Consider the following 14,459-nt stretch of genomic DNA (forward strand, 5'->3'; position numbering starts at 1 on the left):
GCGGAGGGCGGGGCCTCATCTGGGGGCGCGCACGCTAGCGCCGGGGCGGGGCCGGGGCGGGGCGGGGCCGGCGCGGGGACCGCGCGGGGCGGGGCCTGAGCTGCATCCCTCTCTCCGCCTGCCGAGGTGTTGCGAGGTTTCTGTAACTTTCGGTAGAGTGATGCCTTTGCAGTGATACATTTTCTTTTCTTTTTTTTTTTTTGGTCTTTTTCCCTTTTCCAGGGCCGCTCCCGCGGCATATGGAGGTTCCCAGGCTAGGGGTTCAATCGGAGCTGCAGCCGCCGGCCTACTCCAGAGCCACAGCAACGCGGGATCCGAGCTGCGTCTGCGATCTACACCACAGCTCACGGCAACGCCAGATCCTTAACTCACTGAGCAAGGCCAGGGATCGAACCCGCAACCTCATGGTTCCTAGTCGGATTCGTTAACCACTGTGCCACGTGGGGAACTTCGGTGATAAATTTTCTAATGCAAGGCCAGCAACAGAACATCCCCCCTGGAAGTCTGAAATGATTTGAGGGTCACACACCTGGTCTCCCTGCTCCAGAGGGCCTTCCTCTAAGGCCGAAGGCTGGGGCAGCTGGTGTCTCCTAAACTCCTTCTGTACGTGGAGTGGACATGGCCAAAATAAGAGTGAGCAGTGGCCAGTTCGCCATTCACCAAGCAGAATCCCATCTCTGCCTCTCTCCTACCAAGTCTGGAAGCGCTAGAGCGGCAGCCCCCAGACCCATGGTCTTTTCCAGGTGCCCCACAGGTTCCTGAAGTATTTTTCCCATTAATACATGTTCCCGGAGTTCCTGTAGTGACTCAGCGATAACAAACCCGATTAGTATCCGTGAGGACGCCCTGGCCCCACTCAGTGGGTTAAGGATCCGTCCTTGCCGTGAGCTGTAGTGTAAGTTGCAGACCCGGCTCGGATCCCAGGTGGCTGTGGCTGTGGTGTTGGCCGGCAGCTACAGCTCGGATTCTTGAGAACTTCCATATGTCCCAGGGGAGGCCCCAAAAAGGCAAAAACAGGAGTTCCTGTCATGGCGCAGCAGAAAGGAATCCGAGTAGGAACCATGAGGTTGCGGGTTCGATCCCTGGCCTCGCTCAGTAGGTTAAGGATCCCGTGTTGCCATGAGCTGTGGTGTAGGTCACAAACTGGCTGGGATCTGGCCTTGCTGTGGCTGTGGCGTCGGCCGGCAGCTATAGCTCCGATCTGACCCCTAGCCTGGGAACCGCTGTATTCCGTGGGTGCGGCCCTAAAATGGCTAAATTCATTCATTCATTCATTCCTTCATTACAATTAAAAATAAAAGACAAGGAGTTCCCGTCGTGGCGCAGTGGTTAGCGAATCCGACTAGGAACCATGAGGTCGCGGGTTCGGTCCCTGCCCTTGCTCAGTGGGTTAACGATCCGGCATTGCCCTGAGCTGTGGTGTAGGTTGCAGACACGGCTCGGATCCGACGTTGCTGTGGCTCTGGCGTAGGCCTGTGGCTACAGCTCTGATTAGACCCCTAGCCTGGGAACCTCCATATGCCGTGGGAGCGGCCCAAGAAATAGCAAAAAAAGACAAAAAATAAAATAAAATAAAATAAAAGACAAAAATAAAATATTCCCATTTAGCATTTGTTGGAGTTGTTGAACTCAATAAATTAATCTGTAAAATGAGAATTTTTATTTCACGTGTCAGCGTGAACCATGAGAAACGATAGAGAAAGAAATCGGAACACGCAAGGAACATCTGACCTTCACGCCACTTAACCTCCTGCCTCGGCGAAAATGGATTTGAGCCCTGGCCTATGCCGAGCCTTGTCAGCAGAGGGCGCTGAAGAGATTGCGGGAGAGGATTTGCTCCGGGGCTGCTCCACGGGTGAGAGGCCCTGGCTTTTCCTCGTCCAGCATCTGCGGAGACCTTCCCCCCACCCACCCACCCCGCACACCTTTTCCAGGTATCCTGCAGGGCAAATTTCTGGCAAGTTCTGTGGGGCGCACTTTCAGGAAGTGGGGGTAAGAAAGCGAGAATAAATTACAGGCCCTGCAAAGGAAGACATCTGCCACCCAGGCTGGAGGTGCTGTGGGTAGAGCTACAGAGAAGGGGCTCAGAGCTAGGGGCTCAGCGCTTGAGATGCTCCCACTGTGTCCTGCCGTGAATGCCTACCACCCGATCATTATGCCCTTCCTGGGCTCAGGCCAGAATCCCTGGGCTCAGCTAGGGCCCCTCCCCTCCCCCACCCCGTAGGATTCATCAGCAGATCGCTGCACTTCTGAGGCCAGCTCTCCACCACTAGTCCTGGCCCAAAAACGGTTTCTCTCACCTGACTCAAGGCAGCAGCCTCCCAACAGGCTCCCTGCTTCCGTCCTGCATACTTGCCGGAGACCAGCGTGTGTAATCAGCATGGCACCAGTGAAAACGAGTCCAATCCCATCCCTCCCCCGGGGCTCCGTTGCACACTGCATGAAAGCCAGGCCTTGCTGCCACCCACAGGTCCTACACAGCTGGGTCTCCTACGTGCTCTGGCCCTTGCTCATTTAGCTCCAGTCACGAGAAGCTCCTGCCACACTCTGGTTCCGCCATGGTCACTGACTCACCTCTGTGATCCTACTCCAGTGTCCTCCTGTCCGTGAGTGCTTCCCCGGCCAGCCTATTTCAAGTCTCAAAGCTACAGACACACACCTGCGTGGGTGCACACATGCGTGCACACAGGCGCTCGCAGCCCTGTTCTCTGCCGGGTTTTCCCTCCTAGTATCAGTTGTCGTAGCCAACAGGGGGACAGAGACCGCACAGTGACCTCAGAGAAGATTTGTTATAAAAGTCACTGATAAGGTGGGAGTTCCTGCTGCGGTACAGTGGGTTAATGATCTGGCTTGTCTCTGTGGAGGTGCTGGTTCAATCTTGAGCCCACACAGCAGGTTTAGGATCCAGCATTGCTGCAGCTGTGGGGTAGGTCTCAGCCGTGGCTCAGATTCAATCCCTGACTTCCACATGCCGTGGGGGCAGCTGAAAAATAGAAAAAAAAATACTGAAAAGGGGATTCATTATAATAGAGTAAAAAACTTTTTTTTTTTTTTTTGACATTTCTAGGGCCACTCCTGTGGCATATGGAGGTTCCCAGGCTAGGGGTCTAATCGGAGCTGTAGCCGCCAGCCTATACCACAGCCACAGCAACGCCAGATCCGAACCACATCTGTGACCTATACCACACGACAATGCCAGATCCTTAACCCACTGAACAAGGCCAGGGATTCATTAACCACTGAACCAAGATGGGAACTCCTCCTAAAAGAGTAAAAAACTTTACATTCAAGAAAGGACACAACTTGGCAGGGGTCCCTTCCCAAAGGTGAGAGCTCACTCTGTGCTGGAAAGTTGTGTGTCTGCCGCCAGTGGAAGTTACAGACAGACGTTCCCTGAGTTGTCCAGGGACAGAGCTGATCCACCATTACCGAGCAGAGGCTGACGGGCAGCAATGCCCCCTTCCAAGGTGTAGGCTGACTGAGCCTCGGAAATCACCAAGAATCTGCCAGTGGGGGCACAGCTGGTATTGGGTGGGAAGCCATTCTCAAAGCTGGCACCACTGCGTGTCTCTCACATGTGCCTCTGGCAGCTGTGCAGCAGGAGCAAGAAGAAAAAGAAGGCAAACCTAAACCAGCAAGCCCCTTCCTCCAGCAGTGACCTTCCAGCACTTACTACCAGCAAAGCTGAAGATTGTGCCAACTGGAAAAAAAGAAATGCTTCTGGGATCCAGCTCCATCAATGAACAGCAGGCAAAGGGAGGTGGGTTTGGAGATGAAGTGGTGCATGGAAAATGCGCAGGGTCCAACCCTCTGGAAAGTCAGCTTCTGTATGCATCCTTTCAAACATATTTGAACTTCCATGCAAACAAAACAATGCTATATTTTCACCTAACAATGCACATCCATCCTTATTGCAAGTGAAGAAATTCTCACTTTCCCCAAAACACCATATGCACAGTCCCAGTAGTCATTGCATCATCAAAACTGGCTACATTAATTACTCCGCAAATTCTGTCACCAACCCACTGAATATTCTACTATGTATAACATTAAAACTAAATAGTGGAGTTCCTGTCGTGGCTCTGTGGTTAACGAACATGACTAGCATCCATGAGGACTCAGGTTCGATCCCTGGCCTCGCTCAGTGGGTTAAGGATCCGGCGTTGCCATGAGCTGTGGTGTAGTTCACAGACATGGCTCGGATCCCGAGTTGCTCTGGCTCTGGTGTAGGCCAGCCGCTGCAGCTCCGACTGAACCCCTAGCCTGGGAACCTCCATATGCCGTGGGTGCAGCCCTAAAAAGACAAAAAAAAATTTTTAAAAAATAGTAAATTTCTGACACCTTTTTGTATGTTCTTAAAAATGGAAAGGATAGAGGAGGAAATGGTTACTTTATACACCATAATATGCAAAGAAGAAATATGCAAAACTACTACAATCTTTGCCTCTGCAAGTGGTCACAAGACCTAGTTGACAGGTATGGCTCTTTAATAGATTTCTCTTCTAAACTGCCTCGCTCAGTGGGTTAGGGACCCAGCATTGCTGTGGCTGTGGCGTAGGCCAGCAGCTACAGCTCCAATTAGATCCCTAGCCTGGGAACCTCCATAGGCTGTGCGCGCGGCCCTAGAAAAGACAATAAACAAACAAACAAACAAGCAAGCAAACAAACTGCCTGATAGTGTACATAGGACAGTTAGAAAAAAAGCCAAGCTACACAGTCTTTCTGACCCAAAAGGCCCAAGTAAAACAAATTCTATCACTAAGATCACCAAACGCAAAATTATTCACCAGTAAATTAGAAAGAGTAAAACAGTGGTATCGGACAGATGTGCCTCTGGAGCATGATTGGAAGAGGAGGAACTGTGGTTGTGTCCTGTTCCTGCCTTCAGGAGCCCCCACAGTACAGCAAGGCCCAGACCAGGGGTTCAGAAGACCGCTGCTCCACAAACTAAGTAGGATAAACACCAGCAGATCCACACCAGACACCATAAGCAAGTTCCTGCATGTCAAAGCCAAAGAAAACTCTGAAAGCAGCAAGAAAAAAGCGACCCCTCACATAAAGGGGAACAACGATACAGAGTCCAGAGCGGACCTCTCCCAAGAGACCACGGAGGCCACTGGCAGGAAAATGGCACATTCTAAGTGCCGAAGGATAAAGAAATTCCGTCGATGAATAAATTCAATACTCAGCAATACTATCCATCAAAAAAGAAGGTGGAAGGAAAAATTAAGGTGAGATAAAAACATTCTCAGTAAACCAAACAGAAAACGTAGGTGGCACAGCCGGTCCAAGACCCACATCACAAAAGACTCCCTGGAGCGGTTCTTTTCTCCCAGCTTGTCGTGTCCAGCCATCGGGGCAAAGTTACAAGGCAAATTCCACAATTAAAAGACAAAAAAACGCAGTGTGAAGAGACAGACCAAGGTTCAGAACCAAATTCAGCAGGGATGTTGGAATTGTCAGGCTGGAAATCTACCAGCTATGATTGATACGCTGAGGCCTCCAATGGACAAAGGAGACCGGAGACCGCACGCAAGAGCAGCAGGCCATGTGAGCAGAGAGATGGAAATCCTCAGAAAGAACCGAAAAGAAATATCAGAGATCAGAAACGCTGTACAGAAACGAAGACTGCCTCTGATGGGCTTGTTAGCAGATTGGATAAGACTGAGGAAAGAATCTCTGAACTTGAGGATGTATCAATAGAATCTTCAAAAACTGAAAAGCAGGGAGTTCCCGTCATGGCTCAGCAGAAACAACTCCAATTAGCATCTACGAGGGCGCAGGTTCAATCCCTGCCCTCACTCAGTGGGTTATGGATCTGGCATTACCGTGAACTGTGGGGTAGGTCTCCGATGCGGCTCAGATCCGACATTGCTGAGACTGTGGTGTAGGCCGGCGGCTACAGCCCCGATTTGACCCCTAGCCTGGAAACCTCCATACGTGGCGGGTTTGGCCCCAAAAAAATAAAGTTAAAAATAAAAATGAAAAGCAAAGGAAGGGAACAAAGACTAAAAAAACCAGGATATCCGAGATCTGTGGGACAACTACAAAAGGTGTAACGTCCACATAATGGGAATGTCAAAAAGAGAAGAAAGAAAGAAACAGAAGTCTTTGAAATGATTCTACACTGCACTAAATGTGTTAGTTAGTGCAATAAGGCAAGAAAAAATGTTTTATTTTATTTTGCTCTTTTAGCACTAGTACCCATGAGGATGTGGGTGCAACCCCTGGCCTCGCTCAGTGGGTTAAGAATTGGGTGGTGCTGCAAGCTTCACCATTAAGTCACAGATGTGGCTCCGATCTGGCATTGCTGTGTTTGTGGCGTCAGCTGGTGGCTAAGGCTCCAAAGTGACATCTAGCCTCGGAACTTCTATATGCCACAGGTATGCCCCCCCAAAAAAGGCATGATTATCCATTTAGAAACTCCTAAGAAATTTACCCCCCAAAATCTACTAAAAACAATAAACTAGCTTAACAAGGTCACAGGATACACCACCAATATACAAACAGCAGTTATATTGCTATATGCTAGAAACAAACAATCTGAAATGCAATTAAGAACAATTACCTCAAAATGGATGAAATACTTATGAACAAACATAGCAAAACTACATACAGAAAAGGGTTGATGCAGGAGTTCCCTTCTGGCACCACAGAAATGACCACCAACTAGGAACCATGAGGTCTGGGGTTCGATCCCCGGCCTCGCTCAGTGAGTTGAGGATCTGGCGTTGCCATGAGCTGTGGTGTAGGTCGCAGAGGCGGCTTGGATCTGGTGTTGCTGTGCTGTAGCTCCAATTTGACCCCTAGCCTGGGAACCTCCACATGCCGCGGGTGCAGCCCTAAAAAGATATAAAGACCAAAAAAATACCAAAAAGCCCAAACCGAAACCAAACCAAAACCCTGCTTAGAAAGTTCCCCCTTGACTGGCATCTGTGACCCTGGATTTTGGGAGGGTTCCCAGCATTCCCAGAAATGATCAGGAGGGCTAGTGGTCCCTAAACTGATTGTAGGAGCATTATGATTTATGCAAAAGTCGGCTTTCCTTCTGGGTGCCTGGAATTTTGACAGGCCCCAGGCAGAGGCTGCTTATCTGACCAGCTCTGCGGTGGCGTAAACAGTGTCCTTCCCTCAGAGATAAAGCTACCCGAAACCTGCAAATGGAAAAAGGGCCTTTGCAGACGTAATTAAGATCTCAAGATAGATCGTCCTGGATCAGGGTGGGTCTTAAATCCAATGACGTCCCCTTTTAGGAAAAGGAGAGAAGACACGGGGAGAGTCCCGTAAAGACAGAGACAGAGGTCGGAGGGATCTAGGAGCCAAGGTACCCCAGCGGTGGCTGGCAGCAACCAGAAGTTAGCAGAGAGGCGGGAAATGGATCACCCCTCAAATCCTCTGGAAGGAACCAGCCCTGCTGACACCTTGATTTCAGCCTTCCGGCCTCCTGGACTTGTGAGCTCTGAGAGAACAAAGTTCTGTTGTTTTAAGGCTCCAAGTTTGTATCCATTTGTTATAGCAGCTGGAGCAAATAAATATAAGCCCAATAAAACCGTGGGTGCGGCGTTTCTAACGACCTTCCCTGGTTGACAGCATTCGACGTTCTCTGTCACCCTCACCGGGACCATGAGGTTTGTCCCATGCGACTAAATGAGGACCCTGGAAGCTGGCCCCTGGTCTCCCCCACACTTTGCCCGCCCCACCCCCACGAGCCTTCTCCCTTTGCTGATCTCATCGTCTTCTCCTTTCCCTGTTAGAAATCCCGGCATGAAAGCGATGCCCTGCTGAAGATCAGCCGACCCGGCGGCGTGCTGTGCCCATGCAATGAAATCACAAAGTATTGCTGAGAGAAAGCAGGGAAGACCTCCAGAGAGACATGCTGTGTTCATGGACTAAGAGGCTCGGGATCGCCAGGATGGCGATTCTCCCCAAACCTGATCAACAGACGGAATATCTGGGAATTTTTGAACAGGCGGGTTTTTTATTTGCTTTCGTAGAAATTAACAAGCTGATGCTACAATTTACACAGAAATGCACAGGCTCCAGACAGCCCAAACGGTTTTGAAAAAGAACAAAGGTGGAGGATTTACGCTTCTCAAATTCAAAATGTGCTCTAAAGCTAGAATAATCAAAACAGCATAGAATTGGCATAAGGGTGGGCATACATATCAATGGAACAGAATAGACAGTCGAAAAATAAACCCTCACAGAGGTACCCCCATGCCACAGTGGGTTAATGATCTAGCTTGTCTCTGTGGAGGTGCTGGCTTGATCCCTGGCCTGGCACAGTGGGTTAAGGATCCAACACGGCTGCAGCTGTGGCCTGGGTCCTGGCTCCAGCCAGGATGTGATCCCTGGCCCGGCAACTTCAGGTGGGTGTGTCCAAGAAAAAAAAATTAAATATGCCTTCACAAATATGATCAATTGACTTTTCTTTTTACGGCCACACCCTCAGCATATGTTAGTTCCCAGGCTAGGGGTCAAATCAGAGCTACAGCTGCCGGCCTACACCACAGCCACCGCAATGAGGGATCGGAGCCGTGCCTGTGACCCGCAGCACAGCTCATGGCCATGCCAGCTGAGCTGCGTCTGCGACCTACACTGAAGCTCGAGGCGACACCAGAGCCTTAACCCGCTGAGCAGGCCAGGGACCGAACCTGAGTCCTCATGGATACTAGCTGGATTCTTAACCTGCGGAGCCATAACGGGAACGCCAACAAGTGACTTTTTATAAAGGTGCTAAGTCAATTCAATAGGGAGGCAGTGTCTTTGCTCGTTCTCGCTCTCTTTTTGGTGAACCTGTAGCATCTGTAGAAGGGCCAGGGATCAAACCCACACCACAGCAGCGACCCGAGCCACTGCAGCGTCAACGCTGGATCCTTAACTCCAGAAATTTCTTGTTAACAAATGATACTAGAAAAGTTGGTTACCCATATTCAAAAAAAGAAAAAAAAAGAAATGAAACCCTCCACACCACACATACAAATTAGTTCCAAATGAATTACAGACCTAAATCTTAAACGTGAAATAATTCCAGAAGAAATATAAAATAAAATCTTTTTTTTTCTTTTTTTTAAATTAAAAAAAAAATTTTTAATTTTTTCGGTCTTTTTAGGGCAGTGCCCGCGGCATATGGAGGTTCCCAGGCTAGGGGTCAAATCGGAGCTACAGCTGCCAGCCTACGCCACAGCAATAGCAACACGGGATCCGAGCTGCATCTGCGACCTACACCACAGCTGAAACGGCAACGCTGGATCCTTAACCCACTGAGCAAGGCCAGGGATCGAACCTAAAACCTCATGGTTCCTAGTCGGATTCCTTTCCGATACGCTATGACAGGAACTTCCTCTTTTTCTTTTTTAAACTGAGGTATAGTTGATTTACAAAGTTGTGTGGAGAGATTGTTTGGGTTAGGAGCTGGGGTTAGGAAAAGATTATTACATGTGACATCATAAGCGCAGACTATGGGAAAGACAAATATTAACAACTTAGGCTTCATCAAAATTAAAAACCTTTGTTCTTCAAAAAGTACAATTAAAAATAAAAGATAAGGGAGTTCCCATCGTGGCACAGCAGAAACGAATCCAACTAGGAACCATAAGGTTGTGGGTTCGATCCCTGGCCTCCATCAGTGGGTTAAGGATCTGGCATTGCCGTGAGCTGTGGTGTAGGTCGCAGATGTGGCTCAGATCTGGTGTTGCTATGGCTGTGGTGTAGGCCGGCAGCTGCATCTCCAATTCGACCTCTAGCCTGGGAACTTCCATATGCCATGGGTGCGGCCCTAAAAAAGCAAAACAGCAACAACAACAAAAACAAAAGTCAAAAGATATGAAGGCGTTCCCATCGTAGCACAGTTGAAACGAATCCGACTAAGAATCAGGAGGTTGCGGGTTCGATCCCTGGCCTTGCTCAGTAGGTTAAAGATCTGGTGTTGCTGTGAGCTGTGGTGTAGGTCGCAGATGCCGCCTGGATCTGGAATTGCTGTGGCTTTTGCATAGGCTGGCAGCAACTACTCCAACTGGACCCCTAGCCTGGGAACCTCCATATGCCACAGGTGTAGCCCTAAAAAAATAAAATAAAAAACAAATTGAATAAACATTTTACCAAAGAAGGTAATGCAAATGACTCATGAGCACGTGAGAAGAGGCTCGACTTCAGTAATCATTAGGGAAAAGCTAAGTTAACCCACGTGAGATATCATTGCATAGCTTCTGGGATGGCTGCAGAGAAAAGGCTGAGCACATCACACGAGGACCAGGATGTGGACAAACTGGAAACTTCATACATTGCTGATGGTAAAGCCACTTTGGAACATAGTTTGACAGTTTTTCTTTTTTTTTCTTTCTTTTTTTTTTTTTTCTTTTTTTTTGGGGGGGGGTCTTTTTAGAGCCACACCCAAGGCGTGTGGAGATTCCCAGGCTAGGGGTCAAATCGGACCTGTAGCTGCTGGCCTACGCCAGAGCCACAGCAACACAGGATCCGAGACACGTCTGCAACCTACACCACAGCTCATGGCAATGCTGGATCCTTAACCCACTGAGCAAGGCCAGGGATCGAACCCGCAACCTCATGGTTCCTAGTCGGATTCGTTAACCACTGAGGCACGACAGGAACTCCTTTCTTTTCTTTCTTTCCTTCCTTTTTCTTCTTTTGGCAGGGATCCAATCTGAGCCACAGCTGCAAACTACTCCATGACTTTGGCAATGTCTGATCCTTAGCCCACTTGGCTGGGCAGGGGATTGAACCCATGACACTGCAGTGGCAAATCCAGATGGTTAACCCAGTGCTCCACAGCAGGAACTCCTACAGTTTCTTAAAAAGTTAAACACAAACTTAACATACAGCCCAACAATTTCACCCCTTGGTAATGACCTAAGAGAAATTAAAACGTGTCCGCACACAGGCTTGTACACAGATGTACACAGCAGCATCATTCAGAACAGGCAAAACCTGGAAACAGTGCGAACGTCCATGAACGGGCGTGTGAACATTCCTACCAGAATAACGAGTTATTTCACCCGCAAATGCAAGTTTATTTAGGAATAACCAGAGCAATCACAACTGCGGACGTGGAAATTACAGCGGACCACAGGCAGATCCAGGAGACAAGGCAAGGGAGCTGGCGTTTGTAGGGAAGGGGGCGCCGGGAGGGGCTGTGATGACCAGAGTTCACTGGAGGAGAACGAAGGCTTCCCATCTGCTGGACTGCAACAGTCTCTGATTGGCCGGACTGTCTTTGTGCTGCGGGAAGTGCTCTTCTTCCTGCTGGACGGAAAGTAGAGGGAGGTCCTGCTGTGGCTCAGCGGAAAGGAACCCGACTAGGATCCGTGAAGACCGGGGGTCGATCCCTGGCCTCGCTCAGTGGGTCGAGGATCCAACATTGGCGTGTGCTGTGGTCGCAGATGAGGCTCAGATCTTGGGTCGCTCTGCCGGTGCAGGCCGGCAGCTGCAGCTCTGATTCGACGCCTAGCCTGGGAAGTTCCATATGACATATGCCGCGGTGTGGCCCTAAAAAAACGGCAAAAAAAAAAAAAAAAAAAAAGCAGGAGGTGTCATCATGGCTCAGCAGAAACAAATCTGACTAGTATCCATGAGGACACAGGTTTGATCCCTGGCCTCGATCAGTGGATTAAGAATCTGGTGTTACCATGAGCTGTGGTGTAGGTCACAGATGCAGCTTGGATCTGGCGTTGCTGTGGCTATGGCATAGGCCAGCGGCTACAGCTCCCATCGGACCCCTAGCCTGGGAAACTCCATATGCCACAGGAGCAGCCCTAAAAAAAAAAAAAGGGGGGGGGAGTCCTTGTTGTGGCATACAGCGGAAACAAATCAAACTAGGAACCGTGAGATAGCCGGTTCAATCCCTGGCCCTCTGGGATCTTGCTCAGTGGCATAAGAATCCCCGGCATTGGAGTTCCCGTCGTGGCGCAGTGGTTAACGAATCCGACTAGGAACCATGAGGTTGCGGGTTCGGTCCCTGCCCTTGCTCAGTGGGTTAACGATCCGGCGTTGCCGTGAGCTGTGGTGTAGGTTGCAGACGCGGCTCGGATCCCGTGTTGCTGTGGCTGTGGCGGAGGCTGGCACCTACGGCACTGATTAAACCCCTAGCCTGGGAACTTCCATATGCCGTGGGTGTGGCCCTAAAAAGAAAAAAAGAAAAAAAAAGCAGAAGCAACTCTCTTCCTCTTTCTGGTAACTGAGGATGGTGGGTGTGAGAGCACCTCCCTACAGACCTGTGCTGATTCTAACTTCAGCTGAGGCTTTCTTTTACTTCCTTCCTTCCTTTTTCCCTCGTTCTTTCTTTCTTTTCCTTCCTTTCTTTTCAAAATTAAGCTCTTTTCAGAGTTATCCTATGGTGCAGCAGCTTACGGATCTGGTGTTGTCACTGCAGTGGCTTGGGTTTGATTTCTGGCTCAGGAACTTCCACATGCATCAGGTGCAGCCAAGAAAAACCGAAACAAAATTAAGCTTTTTTTTTTTTTTTTTGGCTGTGCCTTTGGCATGTGGAAATTCCAGGACTAGGGACTGAACCCATGCCACCGCAATGACAACACCCAATCCCTTAACTGCTATACCACCAGGAAACTCACAACAGGGAATTCTTTTTAGAGCCACACCCACAGCATATGGAGGTTCCCAGGCTAGGGGTCCAATCGGAGCTGTAGCTGCTGGCCTACACTGCAGCCAGAGCAATGCCAGATCCCAGCCGAGTCTGCAACCTACACCACAGCTCATGGCAACACCAGATCCTTAACCCACTGAGCAAGGCCAGGGATTGAACCTGAGTCCTCATGGATGCTAGTCAGATTCATTTCCACTGAGCCATGATGGGAACTCCCCAGCTGGGAATTCTTTAAAAAATTCCATTGCGGATGGGTAAAGAAAATGTCATATACCCAGACAATGGAATATTATTTGTAAAAAGGAACAAACTTCTATCTACAACAACATGGATGAACTTCAAAAATACTATGCTAAGTGAAAAAAATATTATGCTAAGTGCAAGAAACCAGACAGAAAAGGTTGCATATTATACATGTCAGTTTCCTAGGGCTGCTGTCACAAATCGCCACAAGCTTAGTGGCTTAACATGCACTGTGATCTCACAGTTCCGGAAGGCAGCAGTCTGAAATGAGTCTACGGGGCTACCAGGAATGTGTCAGCAGAGCTGCACAACAGGTCCTTCTGGAGGCTCCAGGGAGAGGCTGTGTCCCCGCCTGTCCCAGGTCCTGGACGCTGCCTGCCTTCCTTGGCTCACAGTCCCTTCCTCCAAAGCCAGCACTGTGGCATCTACCAGTTTCTCTGACTCCTCAGTCGCACTGCCTTCTCTGACTGGTTTTGTCCCATGGACTGCAGGCTGGCGTACGTCACTTGCAGGCCAAGGTTACTCACAACTAGTTGGCCTCCGTCAATGCCTCTTCCACTGCCCATGACCCGGGAGGCCGTCGGTACAGCTGGTCAAGGAGAACCTCCTGACTCTCACACCAGTCCATGCAGTGGAAAAGCTGCTGAAAACTTTTTTTTTTTTACTCAATGAATTTATCACATTTATAGTTATACAATGATCATCACAATCCAATTTTATAGGATGTCCAACCCACAACCCCAGCACATCCTCCTACCCCCCCAAACTGTCTCCTCTGGAAACCATAAGTTTTTCAAAGTCTGTGAGTCGGTATCTGTTCTGCAAAGAAGTTCATTGTGTCCTTTTTTCAGATTCCACATGTCAGTGAAAGCATTGGATGTTGGTGTCTCATTGTCTGACTGACTTCACTTAGCATGATAGTTTCTAGGTCCATCCATGCTGCCACAAATGCCATTATTTCTTTCCTTTTAATGGCTGAGTCATATTCCATGGTGTCTATGTACCACCTCTTCTGGATCCACTCCTCTGTCGATGGACATTTAGGTGGTTTCCATGTCTTGGCTATTGGAAACAGTGCTGCAATGAACATTGGAGTACATGTGTCTTTGCGAGTCGTGGTTTTCTCTGGATAGATGCCCGGGAGTGGGATTGCTGGATCCAATGGTCGTTCTATGTTTAGTTTTCTGAGGAATCTCCATACTGCTCTCCACAGTGGTTGCACCAGTTTACAATCCCACCAACAGTGTCCGGGGTTCCTTTTTCTCCCCTCCCTCTCCAGCGCTTATTGTTTGCAGACCTTTGGATGATGGCCATTCTGGCTGGTGTAAGGGGGTACCTCACAGTGGTTTTGATGTGCATTTCTCTACTAATGAGTGACGCTGAACATCTTTTCATGTGGTTCCTGGCCATCCGTATGTCTTCTTTGGAGAACCGTCTGTTTAGATCGTCTGCCCATTTTTTGATGGGGTTGTTTGTTTTTTTGGTATGGAGCTGCAGAAGGTGTTTATGAATTTTGGAGATGAATCCCTTGTCAGTTGATTCACTTGCAAAGATGTTCTCCCATTCTGTGGGTTGTCTTTTTGTTTTGTTTAGGGTT

Source organism: Sus scrofa, chromosome 5, assembly GCF_000003025.6.
Source record: "Sus scrofa isolate TJ Tabasco breed Duroc chromosome 5, Sscrofa11.1, whole genome shotgun sequence".
NCBI classification, from domain to species: Eukaryota; Metazoa; Chordata; class Mammalia; order Artiodactyla; family Suidae; genus Sus; species Sus scrofa.